The sequence below is a fragment of the Bombyx mori genome, chromosome 25 (genome assembly GCF_030269925.1).
Source record: "Bombyx mori chromosome 25, ASM3026992v2".
Classification (NCBI taxonomy): Eukaryota; Metazoa; Arthropoda; class Insecta; order Lepidoptera; family Bombycidae; genus Bombyx; species Bombyx mori.
The window spans coordinates 13,455,288-13,479,007 of record NC_085131.1 but is presented as its reverse complement, the minus strand read 5'-3'; the positions used below and the strand labels follow the sequence as shown (position 1 = coordinate 13,479,007).

The 23,720-nt window shown below is 37.0% G+C and overlaps 1 protein-coding gene across 1 annotated transcript in view; it reads right to left on the bottom strand.

The window, feature by feature from the left end:
• LOC101743630 (hemicentin-1) overlaps window positions 1-23,374 on the bottom strand; it is a 267,371-nt gene extending 243,997 nt beyond the window's left edge. The window contains exon 1 of the mRNA XM_038020266.2: window positions 23,115-23,374. The gene's annotated coding sequence lies outside the window, so the exon portion shown is untranslated. The remainder of the gene's footprint in view (window positions 1-23,114) is intronic.
• Window positions 23,375-23,720: the final 346 nt, after the last annotated feature.

Here is a 23,720-nt window from a genome sequence, read left to right as displayed (position 1 = left end):
CTTTATCTATTATTCGACCTAGATCTAATATTGCTATAGCGATTATTACTACACCATCTAATCATACACGAACCTATTTCTCACCTAACAGTTTAATTTCTAAACCCCTTTCTTCTTTTTGATGATCAGGTAGGCTAAGCTCCAGCACAATATGTCGTAAATAAAAACTTTACATAACTTGTTAAAGCGTTACCCACGTTTGGCTTTCGTAGTCGGGTAAAGGTAGCGAAAACTCTCAACAATTAAAATGCGCAGTCGTAAAACATTTTACGAGTGCTCGAAATTCGGCATCATGTAAAGCCGTTGGTCTCAGCCTAACTTAATCCTTACAGCCTTTGAGAGGCTCGAAATCTCATGACATTCAAGTTCAAGCCAATGGCCACTTTAGTAGTAGTTAGCGTAAACGACCTTTTCAATGGTCCATAGAACTATTTATTTAACAGAATATTAGAATGAATTAAGAGAACTTTATGAGTTGAAATCAAGTCTTGTAAATTTTTTTCACGTGGTTGTAAATCAGCCTATTGGTAATTTACTGTAATCTATACATATTTCTAAAAGCGGCAATATTATAACAATCACTGATACTAGGGATAACCACATCGTTATTTAAATTTTAAGCAACTAACGGTTTACGATGACGGACACATCGATTTTATGAAAAATCTAGCCAAACTCGTAACTCGATCACGCGAAATCGGTACTTTGGCCGATTGCAAGTCATTATGTTTTCGTTTTCTCAAAAGTTGTTTCTATATAACCGCCTTTACTAATGCTTTAATAAGATTTATTTAAAATATCATAGGTTAAAATGTAAGCTGAGACTATGTTCATTTCCATAAGTACAAAATAAAAATATCTAATCAAAACAGATTCACCTTTTGTTAGAACAAAACAATCATGTACCTACATTATTTCATCTATCGTTTTCCACTCGAGATGAAATTACCCCCAAGCGAAATTCGTCGAATAATCCATTGCCGAAGATCCAAATAAACAATATTTATTGGAAAAAATAAATATTCACCGATAAGGGAATAACCGTTCGTATTCCAAAGATGCCATAATTTCTACCGACAATTTTTGGTACATGTCAATTACACAATAACAATTCATATCTTGTGTTATTGCAAAGTAACGTATATTTATTGGCAATTTTGCCCCACCACTCTCCACCCTCCTACCTTCTACCCTGTCGGTGGCTCAACATATTACAAGGCCCCCGGCAGTTCCGAACTAAATTGCCAGACCAGACAGAATAATTTATATGTATGAATGCCAAATATAAGGAATTTTGCCGTATGTACGTGGTTTAATATTGTTATTGTTTATGAACTTTTGAAAGCGTAGCCGAGTTGCCTGTTGTTCTTGAGGAGTTGAGGAGTTGTTTTGATAAACATGGAAATGCTGATTTATTTTTGTACTTGCCAAAGATAGGGTGGATTACGATCAACATAACGTCCGTTGTAACATCAAGCTTATACTATTGAAAAATAACTTTATTTGAAAAATAACTTACTCCATTAACTATCTTCTTTTTTGGAGTTATAAATAACAAACAATAATATAGCTAATCAAAGTCCTTAGAAGATCCAGACAAGAATTTACGATTTTGCTTAGTAAAAAATACCTGTTCCATAACTTCGTGAGCTTTATGAAATTGGTTAACTTCACTCTAATGACGATCTTAGTTCTGTTTCATAAAACCAGGTCCGAAAGATTGTATTTACTATCAACATAAGACAACACTTCATTATAAGGTATTGAACAACAGAAAAAATAGTAAAATTTACTAAGACCGAAAATCACACCCAAACTCAACATATCAATTTTGGACGAAAGTCGAAAATCGCGCAGACATCCTAACAGATCGTAAATACAGGGTGTTGCCAATTAAGCCGGATGCAGGGTTGTATTGGGAACTAAATGGAATAACTGAGGGGTTAGAGACATCACGTTTACACGTAACGCGTCGGGTATTTGAGTGGATGATGTTCTCCCTACGGAGGGTGCCGATGAGTTTGTTTTCTTTTTTCAATCTTTTTTTACCAACTAAGTAAGATCGATCAGCTCACGCATAGCTTGGTAGCACGCAGCAACGAGAACCCAAAATATCAACTAAAACTACTCATGATGAAACATTAAGGTTGAAGTCTAATTTAAAGATGGCTAACACAACAAAGCTAAATCGCAGGATTGCTTCATTGCCGAAATAAGCAGGACACGACTATCGGATCACAATATTAGTAAATCTAAGACCAGTATACTAATTAGGTAGTGTAGTACTGACTTATTAAGCTATTGCATAGCTTTTATCGCGGGCCTTGAGCGCGGCAACCGAATCAAGAAATTCCGTAACGAAAATAAAACCTAACACTCCCCACTCCGCCTACCTTGCAGCTCGTGTTCAACACATCCACACGTTGCGCTTGTGTGTGTATGTGAATAAGCGCGTGGCGTCACGTCGCACTGCATAAGCACCATGAAAAGTTTGCACATCTCTCTCTCGCGCGGTCTAGCTTAATGAGTGTGAAGAGGAGAGTTAATATTTTGCTTTTGTTTAGGTATATAAATATAGCGTGGTCCTATTTTATTATTGTTTTAATATTAAATTCTTATTGTCTAATTATAATTGCATAAGTTGATAAAAAATGCTATGTAATAGTTGTACCGCAGTCCCCGAGTGCCACACGTGTTTTTTTTTTCCTTTTATAGGGACTACATTCAATGAACACTAAACATTGACCTAAAAATAGTATTAAGTGTTATTCTGATCAAAGAATGTGTGTGGAACGTGAAATGTGTTTACGAATGCTCAGGATCGGCATGGTTGCGTTTTGCCCTTTGCTCATCCACAAGCGTTAAGTAAGAACAAAATAAGCTGAAGCATTTTGATACGAATGCAAATAGGGGAAAAAAATATCGAATAACTTAACACCTTATTGCTTTAACTAAAAAAGAAAACAAGGTGGCTTACTGAGAATACTCGTCCAATATAATTCAGGTCAAAAGGAAGAGATTATTACCATAGCATCGAGGGCGTCGGGCCTGCATAATTTTGAATATCGACTTTCAACGCGTTTACGAAATAACCAAATCAAGTATCACTATAAAGTTTGTGAATTTCCTTTATTTTTACTAGAGCATGTATCAGTTGGTCGACTTTTTTGTTAGTATTTAATAATAAATAAATAATAATAATAAATATTTACTAACAATCACGCCACCTTAACTGGTCCCATGCTAAGTTCGTAAAGAACTTGTGTTACAGGTACCAAATAACGGAAATAAATGTAAGATTTTTATTATACACATACTTAATAATATATTTAATATACATCCATAGCCTTAGAAAAGATATTTTATATTTATTATAGAAATATCCTCCCTTGGCGGGATTCGAACCCGCGACCCCCTTGTGCAGTGACCATGCCACTTACCACTACACCAGACGGCCGTTTGGAAGTCGGGGTGACCTAAAAAACTCATTACAAACATTTATGGATGTGACATGTTTTACACACCAAGATATCCTTTTTTTTTTTTTTCATGAGGAATTCGCCGGACTTCCGCCCTTCACTGGGGATGGAGGGCGGGGCATGTCGGACCAAGATATCCTAGTAACAAAGTTAGTAATCTCTAAATAGTACTCTTCTTATCCATGCAACTGATTTTAGTATAATTTTTAGTAGTAGAAGGGGTAAAAAACTCTTTTTTTTAATTCCTTTTTTTCGCAGACGAGCTCCTGATGGCGATTGGCTACCGTCGCTCATGGATATATATTTTTTATTTTTTTATTTATTGCTTTAATGGTTGGACGAATTCACTGCCCACCCGGTGTTATCTACAATGTAAATGCGCCACCCACCTTAAGATATAAGTTTTAAGGTCTCAAGTATAGTTAACAACGGCTGCCCCACCCTTCAAACCGAAACGCATTACTGCTTCACGGCTGAAACAGGCAGGGCGGTGGTACCTACCCGCGCGGACTCACAAGAGATCCTACCACCAGTAAAAAACAATACTTTACAGTTTTCGTATTAACGTTATTTATTATTCGCCGACTTTTGAATAATGTGCTAACTACATCCGATCCCAATTTAGGATTCCCTGTGTTATGGGCGCCAGAGACTGATAAACAGATTTATACTATGTATCTCTGCTGTGAACGTTTAGCGTTTTATTTACATGGGATACACCTTATCACAACGCATTAGGGACTATAATCTCGCGCTCCTCAAATAAAGTACTATAAAAATGTCCGTGCACCTTAATAAAAACAAAAAACACAACCCAATCTATTCAACAATTCTGTTACAGAATAACTTGTTACATCGTGTATACACGCTCACTGGTAGATTTTATTTCTATTTAAATGAACGAACGCCAGCTCTGTACTTTACATCCGGATCACACACGCATGTAAAGTTGTCGATGACGTGGAATTTAATTACATTTTTGTAGTTTCGATTTGTGCAAATAAAAAGTTTGTAGGTATTTGCGAATTCTTTTTATTGGTTATGCAATCTTTTATGATAATTACAGTGTAGTTTTTTTTATTTTATTTTTAAGCTATTGCATAGCTTTTACCGCGGTCTATGAGCGGGGCGACCGAATCAAGAAATTTCGTAACAAAAATGAAACCTAACACCCCCACTCCGCTTACCATGTGGTCGCGTTCACCACATTCACACGTTACGCTTGTGTACTGTTTATGAACAAGCGCGCGGCGTGTCGTCGCACTGCATGCGCATCATGAAAAGTCAAAAGTTTACCTTAGTCGTCCAAGATAACGAAAATTCTAGAATAGTCGAAATTAGTTCCCTTAAATTCGAGTTTCAAACCTGAAAGTAATTTTAATTGTGTCATTCGTTCATTGATTATGAAACAGCAAAAAGCTTCTCTCAGATCCAACTTTAATGATTTGTAAATACAATTCATTACAAGACACGATGACGAATCATAGTATGCGTCATGTAATTATAATATCCGTTTTAGGAAAACAAAGATTATTTTAATGATTAAACCTAAACGCAGATTTGATGATGCCGCGTTGCTTTTTTATGATTCGGACCGATGATCTTACATCATATTAGTTGGTCCGGTTTATTTTCCGAGAAGCCAGGATTTGCAGTCTCTTCGAGCTGTTCTGCAATCAATCCGTTGCTAATTCCCTCTCGTTCCCAAGCAAGTCAACGATTTCATTATTAATTTCCAAATCAGCCAAGATCTTAATAGAATATCATTGGGAAAATTCGATTTTGTTATATAGTAAATACAAAGATATTTAACCTTTTTGGACTAATGATCCGATCACATATAGTATTTTAAAATGCAAGTTAAAATTTAGAGCTTATTAATGAGGTATATAATTTCGTGGTCCATCGCAACCTAATGTATGAGAGGACATGGGTACTGAACTTCAAAATTAATTTATTCAGTTTTCCTGAAAACCATTTGTAAATCAAAATCTAAAAAAAGCAAAATGATGATCTGCTCAATATTAACTTTGTTAATAGCCTTCGCTTCCGCTCACACCACGTGTTCGCCAGTCAACGTGAGCTAATAAAAGTATAATATCTAACAAAATTAGTCGTTGAAAATAGAACGAACTTAAGAGACCCCAAGAAATTATTGAGAAGAAAAGGGTCCTACAAGGACATTCGAGTCCGTCTTATGTCAAGAGTTAACGGAAAAGGACACGACCTTTGTTGTATAAAAATCTTTATGTGCCTACGTACATAATATAATGTATGTGTATGGTTTTGCGTGTCTACTTTGAATAAATCCTTTGTGAGATTTAGCTAGTGAAAAAGAGACCATTTTTTAAATGTTCGCGGCTCTGGAATAGATATTTCTTGTGTGTGTTTTTTTTTTTGCAAAAGGCATCCAGAAGAGTACTAGGATTGACTGCACTGTTAATATTACCAATGTCCACGAGCATCCGCCATTGCGGGCAGTAACAATATGCTTAAAAAAAAAAAGATGTGTGGTGTTGTGGGACACCGAATAGGAACGAAGTTCCTTATTATAAAAATATTAATGTTAAGTTCTATTCGAGGTATAAAGAAAATAAAAGTGGAGGTTTCGCAACAGACCACGGTCATTCGGTCAAACTCAATGTGTGAGAATTAATATCCATTAAACAGTAAATAATATTTCTGTATTTGTTCGGAAATGTACGTAGATGAAATACACTCTATTAATATGTGCTGTTTTATACAGAATAATTTGTGTTAGTCAAATAATTAAGCAAAACAGAGCCTACATAACCTGGTTACAGGGAGAATTGTCTCATCGTGTTTAAGAGCTTCAATCTGCCTGTTAGGGGCGACAATTAATCATGTTACTAAATTACGGGGCACTCCTCGTTCCACGTTAGGAATATTAATAGGATAATTTAGGATCTTCAATTTTGTTTGGATAGTGTTGTGAGCAGGGGTGGTTGGCTAATACTTCTCTGTCTATTCTAAAGCGTTTCGTTTCGGAGAAAAGTCATTGTTCTTTAACAACATTGGACTTTTCGAACTTCTTAATGACCATAATCTGTTTGACCCTGGTCAAGAGACAAATCGGAATCCAGAGTTTACTCATTTCTTGTTATTAAAACAAAAGCTACCTGTGATATGCACGGTCTGTGAACTTCAAACACAATTTATAAGGCAACCCTTATTCTACTCCAAAAATAAATCAAATTTAAAACAAAGCACTTTAGTACGATCGATAAATACTCATCTTGTTACGAACCGGTTTGACTTCGCTACATTTAGGTACTTCTTAAATAATTAATTACGTTTCGTTTCACGCACAATGACCTTGAATACCCGTAAAGTTTTCCCTTAAGGCACCACCCACCCATACCTAACAACTTCGTAGAACTTAAGAACTAACTCGAGAATCGAATTACCTAAGGCGAAAGCAGATAACACCGTATTTTATGAACTCTCCCCTTCTCTGGATCAAAGTTTGGCGAAAAGAACACTAGTTAAGCGAAATGAAACGTCTTGTTATTATCTTGTGGGATTTCCAAGTGCGCAGGCAACATATGGCGAGGACTCTGAGAGATCTGTTACTGTTTGATGAATTATTTTGTCTTTGATTAAAAGTTCTTAATACATCATTCGACGGCGTCAAGCAAGGTATACTATATATTTTATGGATACAAGAAGCACATGCTAGAACAGATCCAGACCATTGAAATTTCGAAACAAATTCAATTCATACCTCAGTCATTGGCCGCAAGATCAACTGAGCCAATTCAAAAACTGAACCAAACCATAGTGTATCTTTTTATTTATTTATTGCTTAGGTGGTTGGACGAGCTCACAGCCCACCTGGTGTTAAGTGGTTACTGGAGCCCATAGACATCAACAACGTAAATGCGCCACCCACCTTGAGATGTAAGTTCTAAGGTCTCAGTATAGTTACAACGGCTGCCCCACCCTTCAAACCGAAACGTATTACTGCTTCACGGCAGAGATAGGCAGAGTGGTGGTACCCACCCGTGCGGACTCACAAGAGGTCCTACCACCAATAATCTTTTTAACACTGATAACAACAGAGAAAATTGCCACCTTAAAGCTTCGAAATTGTCAGTGTAACTAAAACATCAAATACGTAATACGTCAGCTAAACCGGAACTACGTTATTCATTATTACTCGGCTGAGAAACGGCTGGCCATGATCCTCCCAGCAAATAAGCCGGCTCGGCCATCTCACGGACCTATTACCTTTTAATCACACCCCTTTCCTAATTAATTAGGGTCAAAGGTAGACTGCTACAATAATTAAAAGCGGTAAGCGGCTTAGTTTTACAATAATTTTAATGAGAATCCTCCGAAAGCGCTTGATCCGTAAAAGTCTGGGTGCTAGTTTATGTTTTAATCTCAATTTTATTAAGGTCTTTGACCAGATTACGTACGATATTGTTATATGATGATCAGTTAGTATTAAGTTTAAGCCTTATAATATTATAGTAATCAGCAATGCGGAGAATTTTTAAATACAATTAACTGTTGTAGGACGTATTTGTAAGGCCCAATGCCTTGCCAAAACCATCATCGTGCATATTTCAGCCCTAAAATAGTTATGCCCTCCGCTTTCAAGGGCTGAATTTCTGTTCTAATAATATATTTGAGGCTTATTCCAGAACGGTTCGTTCACCTATTTATACAAATAAAAAAATGAATTTTATTTATTAATTGAAAGGGTGGGTACCACCACCCCGCCTATTTCTGCCGTGAAGCAGTAATGCGTTTCGGTTTGAAGGGTGGGGCAGCCGTTGTAACTATACTTGAGACCTTGGAACTTGTATCTCAAAGTGGGTGGCGCATTTACGTTGTGGATGTCTATGGGCTCCAGTAACCACTTAACACCAGGTGGGCTGTGAGCTCGTCCTCCCATCTAAGTAATAAAAACACCACTATTTGAAAGAATCTAACGAAATTGTTCGTCAAATAATTGAAAACTATTTGAAAGTATGTATGTATCTGAATAAATAAAATTGTATGTTTCTTTATTTATTTATTATATTTATTGTTGTATCTATGTATGAATAAGATAGAAATGTTTTAAAAAAAAAATATTAATAATACGCGCTACAAAAATTAAAGCATGTAGGAAGTAATTCACATTTCACTAAACTACTCTAAAAACAATTTTCTTTGAAGTTTTCTTTGTTTTTTTTTTTTTAATTTGATTACTATTTTAAACTAGGTTATTTATTTCGAACTTATGTTAAATGTGCACCAGAATTTTCTATTTGTTTTTTTTTTTTATTACATAAAACACTACATTGAAATCGCATCTAACGCTCGAATTGATTCCAGCAATTTCTCAAACTCATTCTATATCGATCACAGCAAAAACAGTCCTTACAATAAATTCTTAGTCACCGCGTAGACGATTCATAGAACACTGTAATGTACTATCGCCTCAACAAAAAGTATTGTCAATTATTTCGGTTCCCACAATGTATTTCCGTTCGCTTTTTTGTACCACACGAACGAATCAGCGGTAGAATGATATTACCAAGCACCTTATTTCGATATAATGACCGAATTAGATTTTGGTTTCTTAACGTTTGAATTGTGTTTATCAGATTTGATGCTTATTGTACACGAGGTCATCGTGACTGGTAAGGTAGATGGGAAAAGACCTCGGGGGCGCAGCCCAATACGTTGGTCCGACCAGATCCGCACCGCTCTTTATTCCACGTTTCACAACGCCCTCCACACCGCCAGAGACAAGAATAAATGGAGAAAGATCGTGCTTGCGAAGGTGATACAAAATGGTGGTCACGACCCTCAGCAATGAGGAATACTACGCGAGGAGGAGGTACACGAGGTTGCATGTTGAGTGTCGAGTATGATTCTTTGGATTTTTAGCGCCCGAGATCTAATGACAAGGCTCGTTCTAATGAAAAATAATAATATCCTGTAATAAAAATAGTTTGTATAACAGCATACACGATTTTTGTATTGTGTTTATTAGTACATTGTACAGTACAAATAAAAAGGACACTGTTGCGAAGTATTTTTCCTGGAAATGGACATGTTGCATAAGAGCTTGATGTTGATTGTACTGTAGTGTAGCAGGTACATATAAGTCATGTAACTTGTAATAGTAAAAGAGTATTAAGCCAGCACTTGGACATGGCAGTTGTTTTCATTCTAATTAGATTACAATACAACACAACACAACACAACACAACTCCACACAACACCACACAACACAACACAACTCCACACAACATCACACAACACAATACAATACATTACAATAATACAGTCTTTCCTGTACGCAGACACCCCTAATATTAAGTGGCTATCGAAACCGTCATTACGAATGAGTCGTGACTACATTCAGAACCAAAGCAAGCGACGACCTATGTATGTATGGCTAACGTTTTGAGATGTGTAAATTTTGAAATTCATACGTTTTATATTACGATTAAAAAGATATTTTTAACAACCCTTATAATTACTCGTCAGAATGTTATGCTATTGGTGTTCAGTTGGCTTTATTGTTCTTGCGGACTAACTTTTTTTTTTTTATTGCCCTTGTAGGCAGACGAGCATACGGCCCACCTGATGGTGAGTGGTTACCGTCGCCCATGGACTTCAGCAATGCCAGGGGCAGAGCCAAGCCGCTGCCTACCGTTTAATACTCTCCACAAGCCTCGTTTGAAGAAGGACAACGTGCAAAAGGATCATCTGTTGGTAAGTAGTTACCGTTGCTCGTGGACATCAGTAATGTCAGGGGCGCAGGCAATTACCCGCAAAGACATTGGTACCCAAACATGGTTTCGTAATAAGTTCGTATTTAATTTCGTCGTGTGTCAAGAGCGCAGTTTTGGCGAATTGCTTCATTGCTTGTGTTCTTTCAAATGTCACTTACCGGCCTTATTCCCGATTAACATAAAACATGTTTGTCTACACGAACTTATTCATTTAAAACCATTCTATCAATTCAGTTATTTGTTGGAAGAACGGCTAATAGTGTTAATTACCTCCATATATAAACAATAGAATTTAGATGTCACTTACTCCTCCCGATCCACTAACTAACTAATATTAAAAAAAAAAAAAGACATGCCCGCTGTGTTTCTTACCAATTCTTCTCAGGACGGAGGCTAGTTCTTGTGAATTGGCGGTAGTTCTTTTGACGTTCAACAAGTATGTACTTTCATTTATATTGAATAAAAAAATTTTGATTTGATTTGATTTGATTTGATTTGATAACGGTGCTTTTAGGTACCTCAAGCACCGGTCATCGTTCTCGTCGAACCCGTCGCTTGCGACGAAGGGCTCGATGAGTAAATTAACCCTCAGACACAGCCCACTGAGTTTCTCGCCGGATCATCTCAGTGGGTCGCGTTTCCGATCCGGTGGTAGATTCTGCGAAGCACGGCTCTTGCCAGGGTTCGTGTTAGCAACGTCATCAGGTTTGAGCCCCGTGAGCTCACCTACTAGTTAAGGCGACGCTGATATAGCCTCTCAAGGGTATCAGCTTAGGTAGGAAAAAAAATGTCACTTAAATCGCCGATTTGTAACTATGTATATAAAAAAAATATACACATTACTATCAGAGACCGACAAAGGGGAGGTCGTTGACCGAGCGCTTGGCATAGCTCAGTACATTACCTATACGGATACTGTTATATGTTATGTTATACGGATATATGTTCTAAATTTGAGACATGAATTCTAAATAGGATAATAGGAGTAATGGTAGGACCTCTTGTGAGTCCGCGCGGGTAGGTACCACCACCCTACCTATTTCTGCTGTGAAGCAGTAATGCGTTTCGGTTTGAAGGGCGGAGCAGCCGTTGTAACTATACTGAGACCTTAGAACTTATATCTCAAGGTGGGTGGCGCATTTACGTTGTAGATGTCTTTGGGCTCCAGTAACCACTTAACACCAGGTGGGCTGTGAGCTCGTCCACCCATATAAGAAAAAAGAAAAAAAATGAAATTATAAGTCTAAAGACTTACTATAATCTATAATCACAGATATAATACTTCTATAATCACAGATTTCGCCAAGACTACACTTTAGACAAATATTAATAAAGACAAACAATAGTAATCTATTCTCAGTTTGATCACAGACATTAAGCAATAAGAAAAGTTTGACAATAAACAAATAGTATGGCATGCGTGTGTGTCAAATACATTGTAGTACGTGTAATTTTTTTTAATTGATTTAATGTGTTTTTATGCATAATTTAAAAAAATATTAACATTCTGCACTCCTCTATATTCTCTATAAGTGTGGAAAATTTCATTTTCCTCCATCAAAAGTGGTACAAACTTTTGCTTCACATATTAATATATAGATAAATGAGATTATCTTAAAATTGTCGGCCGAATGATCAACGCCCCCAATCTCTTCCCGCGGGTATCGTAAAAGAAGACAGAGATTCAACGAAGTACAAGCAATGTTTTCTGAGCAATAGACTAGCGTATTGCGTCAACCAGCTTATACTTTTGGTACCACCACTCTCCCCATTTTTGTCGCAAAGCAGTAAATCATAGCGCTTTGAATTAGTGGGGCTACCACATAACAATCGCCAATTCAGCTTGTTGGTGTGATGGGTCAGTATGATGAAAATATATGCGAACGATGTTTGGGTTTCAAAAATCATCATTAATTAACAATCAATAACTACTAAAAAACATGGGTAACATATTATACAAACAGAAATTTACATACATAAAGCATACAAGATATTAATAGCTTTGCAGTATTTAATGTACCTACAGTTACCTACAGTTTGTTACAAAAATATTCTTAAGCAATTAATACATTGTCATAACAAACAATTTGGCGTGCACACAAAAAAGAAACCTCAATTAATTGAAGCCTCCGTCAATACTGTCAACACATCGTTATGTCAAATGTCAAGTTGACAGATCTGACATAAGAATCTCGACCTTAACAGCCAAGGTTTGAAGTTGGAACTAAATTGTCGAGAGATAGGTTATTATACCTTCCAAATTCTTGACCTCGTGGCGCATGTCGACTGTCATTAATGTCAAAATATGGGACGCCTGAGTCAAAGGTGTATTTTTTGTCAATAATGGATTTTGTTCGGACGTGTAGCCTCGCGTTGTATGTAAAAAACGATTTATTTCACGTCACGTTGTTAAACTTTAGGTGGCCAGGGGCTATTGGATACCCGACTTAACAATTATTCTCATTGTTTTAATTAACTGGCTGTTTTTTTTTTCAGATGAGAATAGCTGCTTACTATGTCTCAAATTGCAAGTAAAACTTGAGGTGGTCATTCGCTCCGGCTTGAGACTTCGACCCCATGTCTCAAGGTGCGTGATGTATGAATGTCGGTGACTACACAACACATCGATACCTTTTGCTTCGTACGCTTGGGAATACGTTTATGGATCCCCGGTCGAGGAGGGTAATAGACCGGATTATGTCGGACTCCATTGCCTCCAGAGAAGAAAAGGGAGAAGAGGAAAAACGAGGTGTTCCTCCTCCAATTCTTCCTTCGCCTTGAGAAAGGAGCGCAAGGTACCCACTCCGCAGAACCGACTACCGACTAAGTTCCATTGAGCTCCACCACCCCGGTTAGAGAAACCTACGGCACAGCATAGTGCACGCCGAAAAACACATAACAATACCTTAATATGTATTAAGCATTCTTATATACATAATACCTTAATATGTATTAAAAATTCTTATATACGTAAGTATTTTCTGGATTCTATTTCAAAATGTCTGAATTGCATTCTATAAATAGTCTTGAACATCAAAAATTTTATAAGCAAAGGCTTTATGTGCTTTTAATATGATACACAAAAAATAGATATTTAGTTATTACGAAGAATTTCGCGGCGAATATGTCACTGAGCAGAATTTCATTGAATTCCCGCCCCGTGACGTCATTTCGTTTACCACATTATGAGATTTGGAGTGTTCGGTCGGACTATTTATAGCTAATTACGGAGTTATGAGAGAAGGCACCTACAGAGCATTAATCAAATAGTAATGTCTGGGAATGTGACCATCTTGCCCCAGTGGAAACCACAATCCTGACTGCTGAGAGCGTTAGGTCATTGTGCATTTTACTTTGAAATCTATTCAAGACGTTGTACTGATGAAATGGAGAGGCTCTATTAACCATGCAGCTGGTCTTTTGAATTGTCTCCGGATTTAGTTCACAAAAACTTGACGTTACGAACACAAAAGCCCTGCATCATCGCATCTCTTCCGTGGGTGTCGTAAAAGACGCCTAAGAGATTCACCAGAGAATAGGCAGCAGAGCTCCCTAAATACTATACCATACGTATATTATCGAAAGCGATTTAAATTAGGCCAGTGTTCTCGAACGTCATAGAGCGAGATCGGTAGACTTGCCAGCTAAAATCGGTATATTTGTACTATTTTGTACCCAAAATCGGTATTTGTCAAAAAATATACAATATTCAATCAAATTCGTTTATTTATTGAAAAAAATAATTAAAAATACTTACAGACTAATTTATTACAATCATATTTAAGAATAATAGGGAATAATAAAATATTAAGGATGAAATTAAACAACAAAAGAAACATAATTTGAGTTACATCGCCACGTTTTAGTAAAGTTACTTCATCCCAAAATAGTTCTACATCATTAGGAAATGTTTTCATTTGTTCACAATTTCTTGCCACTCTAAAGTATATCAAATTCCTGGAAATCATTGCTCTGAACAATATTGGGAAAGAGCTTACGCTTAAGAAGCATCGAAGTATTTTTGCCAATTTTAACATTTTTCGGATCAATAATGTCTAAAAGTGTCAAATCGGTAGAAAAATCGGGAGAACTTCCATGTATACTCTGAAATCGTAGAAAAATCGTTATATTTCGGTATTTCGGTAGAACAGAACCCATATCGGTAGAGATACCGAAAAATCGGTAGGTTCGAGACCACTGAATTAGGCGTTTATTACGCATAGGCATTATTGTGATGCGTCGTGTTGTGCCCACCTGCGTTGGAACGATTCTGCATATTTCTAATCCCAAATAATCAGGCTTATCTATTTGAAGGGTTTTTTGTTGCTTAGATGGGTGGAGGAGCTCACGGCCCATTTGGTATTGAATGGTGGTGGATATGAGTGCTAAGTCTCGGTTGTTTCGGTACAACGGGTGCCCCACCCCCTTGAAACAATAACGCATTATTGCTTCACAGCAGAATATGTAGGGTGGTGGTACTTATACGTGTGGGTTCACAAGGCCTACCAGTAGCAAAATAAAACTGATACTTCATACTCATGTCTCAGGGTGGGTAATTGAATTCACGTTGAGTCTATGAACCAGTAGGAGTTTAAAATCGAGTGGGTGAACTCTTGCAATAAATAAATAAAGTCAATCCAAAACTGTACAGTACATGCGACCTTTCGACACGGAAGACGGAACTGAATTATGGCCGCGTTGAATAATAAATCTAATTCTCGGCTCTCAGTCTTTTGACTGGAGCGATCGACGTCATTATCAGTTTATTTAAGTCGACATGTGTAGCGATTCTTTCATTTGGCTAAACAAATTTAATTCTATTTGTAGAAACGTTTCCATTTTTAAGCATAGGGCTAACTTTTGAAGTCGTCGTAGCCTAAATGATAAGAAGTCCGGTGCATTCGTATCAAGCGATGCACCGGTGTTCGAATCCCGCAGGCGGGTACCAATTTTTCTAATGAAATACGTACTTAACAAATGTTCACGATTGACTTCCACGGTGAAGGAATAACATCGTGCAATAAAAATCAAACCCGCAAAAATTATAATTTGCGTAATTACTGGTGGTAGGACCTCTTGTGAGTCCGCACGGGTAGGCACCACCGCCCCGCCTATTTCTGCCGTGAAGCAGTAATGCGTTTCGGTTTGAAGGGCGGGACAGCCGTTGTGACTATACTGAGACCTTAGAACTATATCTCAAGGTGTGTGGCGCATTTACGTTGTAGATGTCTATGGGCTACAGTAACCACTTAACACCAGGTGGGCTGTGAGCTCGTCCAAACATCTAAGCAATAAAAAAAAAATACCACGAGTAACGCTTGTGGTCGAAGATCGATGAAAGATGGTTCCACAATCAAACATGGAGACATTCACGGCACAAATATGACGACGGTGATGAATACGGCGTCGGTTTAAAAATAAAGAGATACAAAATGAATGCAATACACGACAAAAGTGAACTTTCAGAAGTATTGAAGTAACCGTGGCATAAAAGATAATATATCAGGCGTACTTACATCGAACGATGCGACTGTGCCGGTGTTAAAATCCCGCAATGTACACGGTACATTTTTTTCCTACCTAATAAATTTTAGCCTGGGGGTCTATTTCAAGTTTAGTGATTTTTCTAATAAAATAAGGACTTAACACACGCTAACAAATGACTTTCACGATGAATAAATAGCATAACGTGCAAAAATCATATCCGCATAAATTAGAATTAGTGACATTACTATACAATTGGGACATAGTTCTCAATTGGTCGCATTCACGTTACAATGTCTTTGGGATTCAGTTGACCTATTGACAAAAGGTTTTTTTTCGGGTAGTGGAACGAACCTCACACGGGGTGCTGGTACCTAGTTGGCACTTGATGGTCTGCAGATGTTGCGAACAGACCGCGGGTTCACGGATATATTTAGGGCCCTACTCACCAAACGACTCCCCTTACACTCTCTCACCTGACGTCCGATCTCAGAGAACCCGGGCAGAGTTTCCGCGGACAACCCTTCATCCAGACTCGCGACGCCACTCCGATGACGCTGACCAACGGGTCGACCGCGAGGAGACTATCCCTCACGGGGATCGGAGCTGGATGAACACTCTCCCCCGACCCCCCCAACACCAGGCAAAACCAAGAACTAGTACAACCGTCTACGCAATGAAAAAAATATATTTGATGCTATGGAATTCTGTCCTTTTTTTTGTTTCTGAACGCTCCACAGACTTTCTCCTGTGTTATGGGTACTGGAAAGAAACATAACAGTCAAGCACAAATACATGCAGACCATTTATGAATTGGCACTTCAATTTGTCAAGGATCTTCGTTCTAAAATCGGTAATCGGTACAGAACTTAACACGCAAAATACCAAGTCCAGTTAATTATATCCATATTAATTAGTTGCCGAACTAAGTTGAAGTCGGGCTCGACTCGAGCGTGACTGGAGCGTTCGGTGTGTACATTGTAACCGACAGTTTCAAGTTAACTGATCCGTTTGTTCTGATACCCGATAGTTCATGATCGATTTGTTTGTGTGCATTGTTATGGTTATTGGAAACTGGAGTTTGTTGGTGAGGAACACCCGAGGGGATACTGGAGACGACAACGTTAACCGCAGCTGGATGTTCTAAGACGCTTTTGAAGAAACTTCATGGCATATCCTCAAAAGCCGTTCTGCATGCACACATATTTGCTATGTGTATGTGAATTACTATAATCCTCATGTTGTATTTGTTATTTTAGCTGTTCTACACACACTCATCACTTTTAATAATTATTCTCATAATCCTCTCGCAGGTCTGCTGGAAGAGATTTCTTAAAGAAATAAGCAGTGCCTTTGTACATAATTTCCCTATTACTCTGTACGATGTCTTCTTTTTTGTGTGTACATAAATACATAAATAAATAAAATAAAATATTGTTCGTACCCATATTTTGGCTTGTCGTTAGTTATTGGAATTTCCTTTTCCTAATTCATTCTTCAATTCACGCCATCTGTTGTTGCTTCAAGAGAAACACAGAGACAGAAAAAACTTTGAAACAAAAATGGCGTTAGGAATCAAAAACACGGTGTCGGAGCTAAAATGAAAATTTGTGAATAATTTACATCAATCTGGGTAGAAAGCTTGCAAGAGTGTGAAAAGTGCATCAAAAGACTTCGGGCTATTTTGAGAATTGTGCTTAGCTGTAAAATTTAAAGGTCCAGGTACGAGTGTTTGCAATGAAAGCTCCAACCAGAGGATATATTAATGTGTGTTATGACTCCGAAATTCGTTCTATATTTGCCGTTACACAGATAGAAGTGCCCGCGGCTCACCTTCTGCTAAGTGGTTGGAGCATAGACATCAAAAATAAATGCTGCCATTATTTGTGATAATGGAGCCTAAGTCGTTACCACAATAATATATCAGCCCTATTCTAAAAGAACGAATTCGCAATACGAAAACGAGAATTCGGTAAATACAGCAGCCATCAAGCGTCCTCGTGAAAATTGTGAAGTAATGCGAAGGACCCATTGTAAAACCTCCGGCACAACGCATACGACATGTCGAGTGGTTCGACATTATGTCGACAGAATACACAATAGTTAATTGGCGGTATTGTTGGAAATGTTTTCGAGGCGGGTAATCGGTAAGAACGTGGCCCAGTTCTGGGACGTTCGGGCCGATTCGGAGCGCGACGGTCCGACTGGGACTTACTCGGCCGGATTGTTTAATACATTTTGTTGATTGGTCCGGCTGATTGTGTTTTTGTCACGGAGGTTCGAAATTCGATTTGTTATCAGATAATTAGGTTTCCGTGAATTCTGAACATGATGCCGTATGGAGGTGTTTATTCAAGAGGACTTGATTCAAATTTTTTTTTTTGTATTTTCCTTTTTTGATATGATGCGAATATAATATTATATTTGGCTACCAGAAACTACAGACACGGTAACCAGCTATACCAATACAATCGATACGTTGGTCTCAAGGATATGGTGACCATTTTCCAGCAGGTGGACCGTCATGCAATGTGACAAATAAAAGTTATGATGGGCAGAAGAGCTCACGGTCAACTTCATAATAAGTTGATGCGACTGTTCCATGGCATTGGTAACATCCATGATCGACAGTAATCACTCACCATCGAGATGGCCGTCTGGTAATTTACCTACAAAAGCAATCATATAAAAAGAAAAAAGAAAATATTGACACACAAATTAGCGTCCTAAGTTTAGGTTCTATTGAAGGCAGCCGAGGTAATGGATTGGAAGAAAAAAATTGTTTACATTTCTGTTCGATCATCTTAAGTATTCGGTCATTCCGGGACTCAATTGAAAGTAGGTACGTGCCCTTAAAATAAATAGAATATACAGTGTTATGTTTCTGCTCGGTCAATCAGATTCAAACACTGACAGTGAAAAATGCAAACCGCTATAAAGCAACGCAGGGGTGACTGACAAAAATCTATCTCTATTTGTAAAAAAAATTAATACAAAATTCGGTCATTCATTACGAGGAAATAAACGGTAGTGATGACCCTAACGACCGCAATACCTATTAGACGCACTGACAAATGACAGCTACTACATATTAACAAAAGGGTATCATTAAATAGTTTTCCGTGTACAATTTGTCGTATTTACAATTTACCGCGTTCAAATTTGGTATTTATATAGAGTACCTATATAGCAGGGGTGGCCAACTTGATTAGAAACAAGATCTACTGTAGTCTTCTGACGAAACACACTGCGATCTACCAATGACCTTTCTTGAAATTTTATGAAACAATGTAGTTCAGTATACAAATAAGTAGCATAGTTTCTTTTATTAAATAGATTAAAATATACCGCAAATTATATAATAAAAGATATTTTTTATTGCTTAGATGGGTGGACGAGCTCACAGCCCACCTGGTGTTAAGTGGTTACTGGAGCCCATAGACATCTACGATGTAAATGCGCCAACCACCTTGAGATATAAATTCTAAGGTCTCAGTATAGTTACAACGGCCGCCCCACCCTTCAAACCGAAACGCATTACTGCTTCACGGCAGAAATAAACAGGTTGGTGGTACCTACCCGTGCGGACTCACAAGAGGTCCTACCACCGGTGTATCTGAGAACTATTGTGTGAAAGAGAGGATGAATAATGTGACGTCATTAACAAATGATAGAAGATGAAGATGATGAGCGCAGTAGTTGGTGATTACGTTGCGCAGTCTATTCTATGTATTTATATTTTTTGTCTTGCCACGATCGACCGGTCGATCGCGATCTATCGCCTGGCCACCCCTGCTATATAGGGTAGGGTAGTACCTATATAGGGTAAAAGGTTTAATTAATTAGTTCAGTTGTAGCGTAAAGAAAACAAAGCCCGCAATATTTACGAGTACATGAAATTTGATAGCGCGCTCCGATTGTAGTTTTTTTTTTTATTGCCCTTTTAGGCAGACGAGCATACAGCCCACCTGATGGTGAGTGGTTACCGTCGCCCATGGACTTCAGCAATGCCAGGGGCAGAGCCAAGCCGCTGCCTACCAAAATTGTTTTAATTTGAGTCTCCTCAGTTTTACGATTCACAGCATTCTCCTCGTGCTGTTACATCTAATGCGTATTTGAATAGCAACAAACAAACAAACAGACTTACGCATTTATGTAGTGACTTGATGATGACCGAGCTTTGCTCGTTTTTTTTTTTTGATAACGCCATCTTGTTGTATCTTTAAAGCGGTTACTTGCCCTCAATTAAGAAAAATAGTATTATTATTCGCCAATAGATGTCGGAAAGAGTTGATTATTGAAAACCGATCCCCTGTATACTAAATTTTATGAAAATCATTGGAGCCGTTTCAGAGATTCAGATTAATATATATGTAGGTATGTATACAAGAATTGCTCGTTTAAAGGTATAAGATAAGATAGTGCTTGCAATTGCACGATTTTATCGAACTTACTTCTATTTTTTTCCCTACCTATGCTGATAGCATTGAGAGGCTATTTCAGGTTCTCCTGAAAGTCTAGGTGAGCTCAGGTGGCTCAAACCGAGAGTGTTGCTAACACTAGGCCTAGCAAGATAATGCAGAGCTTCTAGTTCATACAGTTTGTTTTCTTTTATTATTGTATTATATACTGATTAAATAAAATTGCCGAATTTTAACACGCATTACTGGAAAAATAGCAAACAAGTTAGACTATGAATTTTGAACCATTCATACGAATGAGATTTGGGGTAGTTTTTAATGTATAACACCTAATTTAATAGTGTTTACGAATATATGCCATGCCAAATTTGCTGTACTTATAATTACGGTAACATTAAGGTTATGAGAATTAAATCAAATAACTCGCTTTTGGCCCCAAATTTGAAAACGACCCTGGTTCACTCGTCGAGGCCTTCATCGCAAGCGACGGGTTCGACGGGGACGGTGACCGGAGCTTGTGGTGCCTAAAAGCACCGTTAATGGATCGGGACGATCCGTAATGACGTGTTTAGGGCTTTAGTTCTATCGTTATTAACAGCCACTACCAGAAAATAGGTAGACAAAAATAATAAGACAGCGTTATCCGTGAATATCTCCGAATAATAAAACTATTATTATTCGTAGGTGAATATGATATGTCCAAAATAACTACTTATATATTCAACAATTTTATATCTATACTAGCTGACCCGGCAAACATTGTTTTGCCATATATAAGATTTCTAGGGAATTTCTAGTGTAGAAAAAAAACTAACTTATTATAAGTGTGTAAGGATGTGGTAAATGAGTGAAAGAGGTATGTAGTGCTGTGAATGATGAGGGAATATATAATAAAAATAACAAAACCTCATTCAATCACATAATACCTCATTATAACAAAAAAAATGTCCAAATAAAAAAAAATATGTTAGGGGTGGATAACCCTAATCACTTAGGGGTATTAAAAATAGATAGTAGCCGATTCTTAGGCTTACTGAATATGCATAAAAAATTTCATGAGAATCGGTCAAACGGTTTCGGAGGAGTATGGGAACGAACATTTTGACACGAGAATTTTATATATTAGATAGTATTAATACGTGAAGCAAAAACGAAAATTACGCGGATGCAGGAACATGAAATTTCCCACGCTTATAGAGAATATGGGGAGGGAGTGCAGAATGCTGATTTTTTTTAATTATGCCTAAAAAATACATTAAATCAATATAAGAAACATGACACACACTACTATATATTTACACAACACACACACGCATACATACACTTCGTTTATTGTCAAATTGAAACTGTATTGAGATTGTGTTGGTCAATTTAATTATTTTTTATACATAATTAAAAAATATATTATCATACTGCACTTCTTCTCTATATCTATAAGTGTGGGAAATTTCATACTCCTCCGTCCGCGCGATTTTCGTAAAAAGGGATACAAAGTTTTTGCTTCACGTATTAATATATAGATTATATAATGTAATGTTTTCATTGTGAAACGTTTTTTTTTTTCTTTTAGTAATTCTATAAAATTCTAATAACATTGTAATATTTTGTTTGAACAGGAACAAACAAATTTACAAAAATATTCAAATAGAAACATAAGCTGTACGTACAAGACGAAATACTCAAAAATAAAAGGTACCGACATCGGAATACTTCAAAGAGCACTCATTAGCTATGCAATACAGTTAAAATCACAAACCACTTCCGTTTCAATGAATAAAGTGAATGATAATGTAAAAATCTAGTAAGTAAACATTTAATTTAAAATCTAATATATAAAATTTTCGTGTCACAATGTTCGTTCCCATACTTCTCCGAAACCGCTTCACCGATTCTCATGAAATTTTTTATGCATATTCAGTAAGCCTGAGAATCGGCTACTATCTATTTTTCATACCCCTAAGTGATTAGGGTTGTCCACCCCTAACATATTTTTTTTATTTGGACATATTTTTTTTGTTATCATGAGGTATTATGTGGTTGAATGAGGTTTTGTTATTTTTATTATATATTCCTTCATCGTTCACAGCACTACATACCTCTTTCACTCATTTACCACATCCTTACACACTTACAATAAGTAAATTTTTTTTTCTACACTAGAAATTCCCTAGAAATCTTATATATGGCAAAACAACGTTTGCCGGGTCAGCTAGTATAATATAAAATGTAATAAAAAAAAATCATTAATTCATCAAACTCGCAAATTCACTTTCAAGTTTCAAAATTTTATATTTGTAAATTTCATGAGTCGATAATTTTCAAGCTTAGAACACGCAAATTCAAACATTCAATTTCTTTTTGAAATTCGCGCGAAAAACTATTTTATTTAAAAAAAACATTTATATATTAAAGCAAAAAAGTTTTTGAAAACAACTACGATTTAGTATCTATATACCTATTAATACGTGAAGCAAAAACTTTGTATCCCTTTTTACGAAAATTGCGCGGACGGAGGAGTATGAAATTTTGCACACTTATAGAGAATATAGAGAAGAAGTGCACAATGCTAATATTTTTTTAAATAATGCATAAAAGATACATTAAATCAATAAAGAAAACATTACACACATTACATAACATGTACTTGACGCACACACGCATGCATACTTTTTATTGTCAAACTTTTGTTCTTGACGTCTGGTCAAATTGAGAATAGATTAAATATTGTTTGTCTTTAATAATATTTTTTTTATAGTGTAGCCTTGGCTAAATTTGTGATTATAGAAGTATAAAATACAATCATAATAGTGTACAAATTTACAATTCCAATTATAGTCGAATTTCGACTACTGCGGGACCTCTAGTTAATTTAATTCTCTAAGCACAGTTTCCCTTTACAGTCGGTAGCTTAATAAAAATCAATGTTTATTATACAATGTGTACGTGCATATTATTTAAAAAAATCTTACTTGAGAAAACAGGGGCAAATCTCAACGTCACATAACTCACAGAACACTTTTCCGTCAAATCAAATAATTCACGGATCACACAATCAAACGAATTATTATCACTAAAAAAAAAAACAGCGTCCACTGAAACTCCACAATCAATCAGGACCTCGAAATAATAATCGGAATTCCCTGATTATAAACTCGCGTTCGAAATTCGAAATTACGCTTCGTATCACATTACACCGACCGGCATTCGGCTTGGCGGCCCGATGGGAACTGACTGAAGCTTCGATACCTGCAGAGTCACGCACACAGATGCATTCGCACAAACACAAAAGCGAAGTTAGAACTTGCGCTTTAAAGCGCTGTATTCTACGTTCTGACTAGGAGACGCGTCTACATTGACCAGTTTTAAAGCTTTATTCCGCTGATTGAATACAGACATATCATTCTAGATTCTGGTTTATTTGGAAGCAAAATAAACTGTGACTAAAATTCAGATAAACGGTACATAAATACACAAGAAAATATTGAAGTGATTTGGATTGAAGAATCATTGATTTCCAGAGAAGGAAGTCATGAGCTAGTTTTTTTTTTGGAACGAAGTTCCTTATGGGACGATGC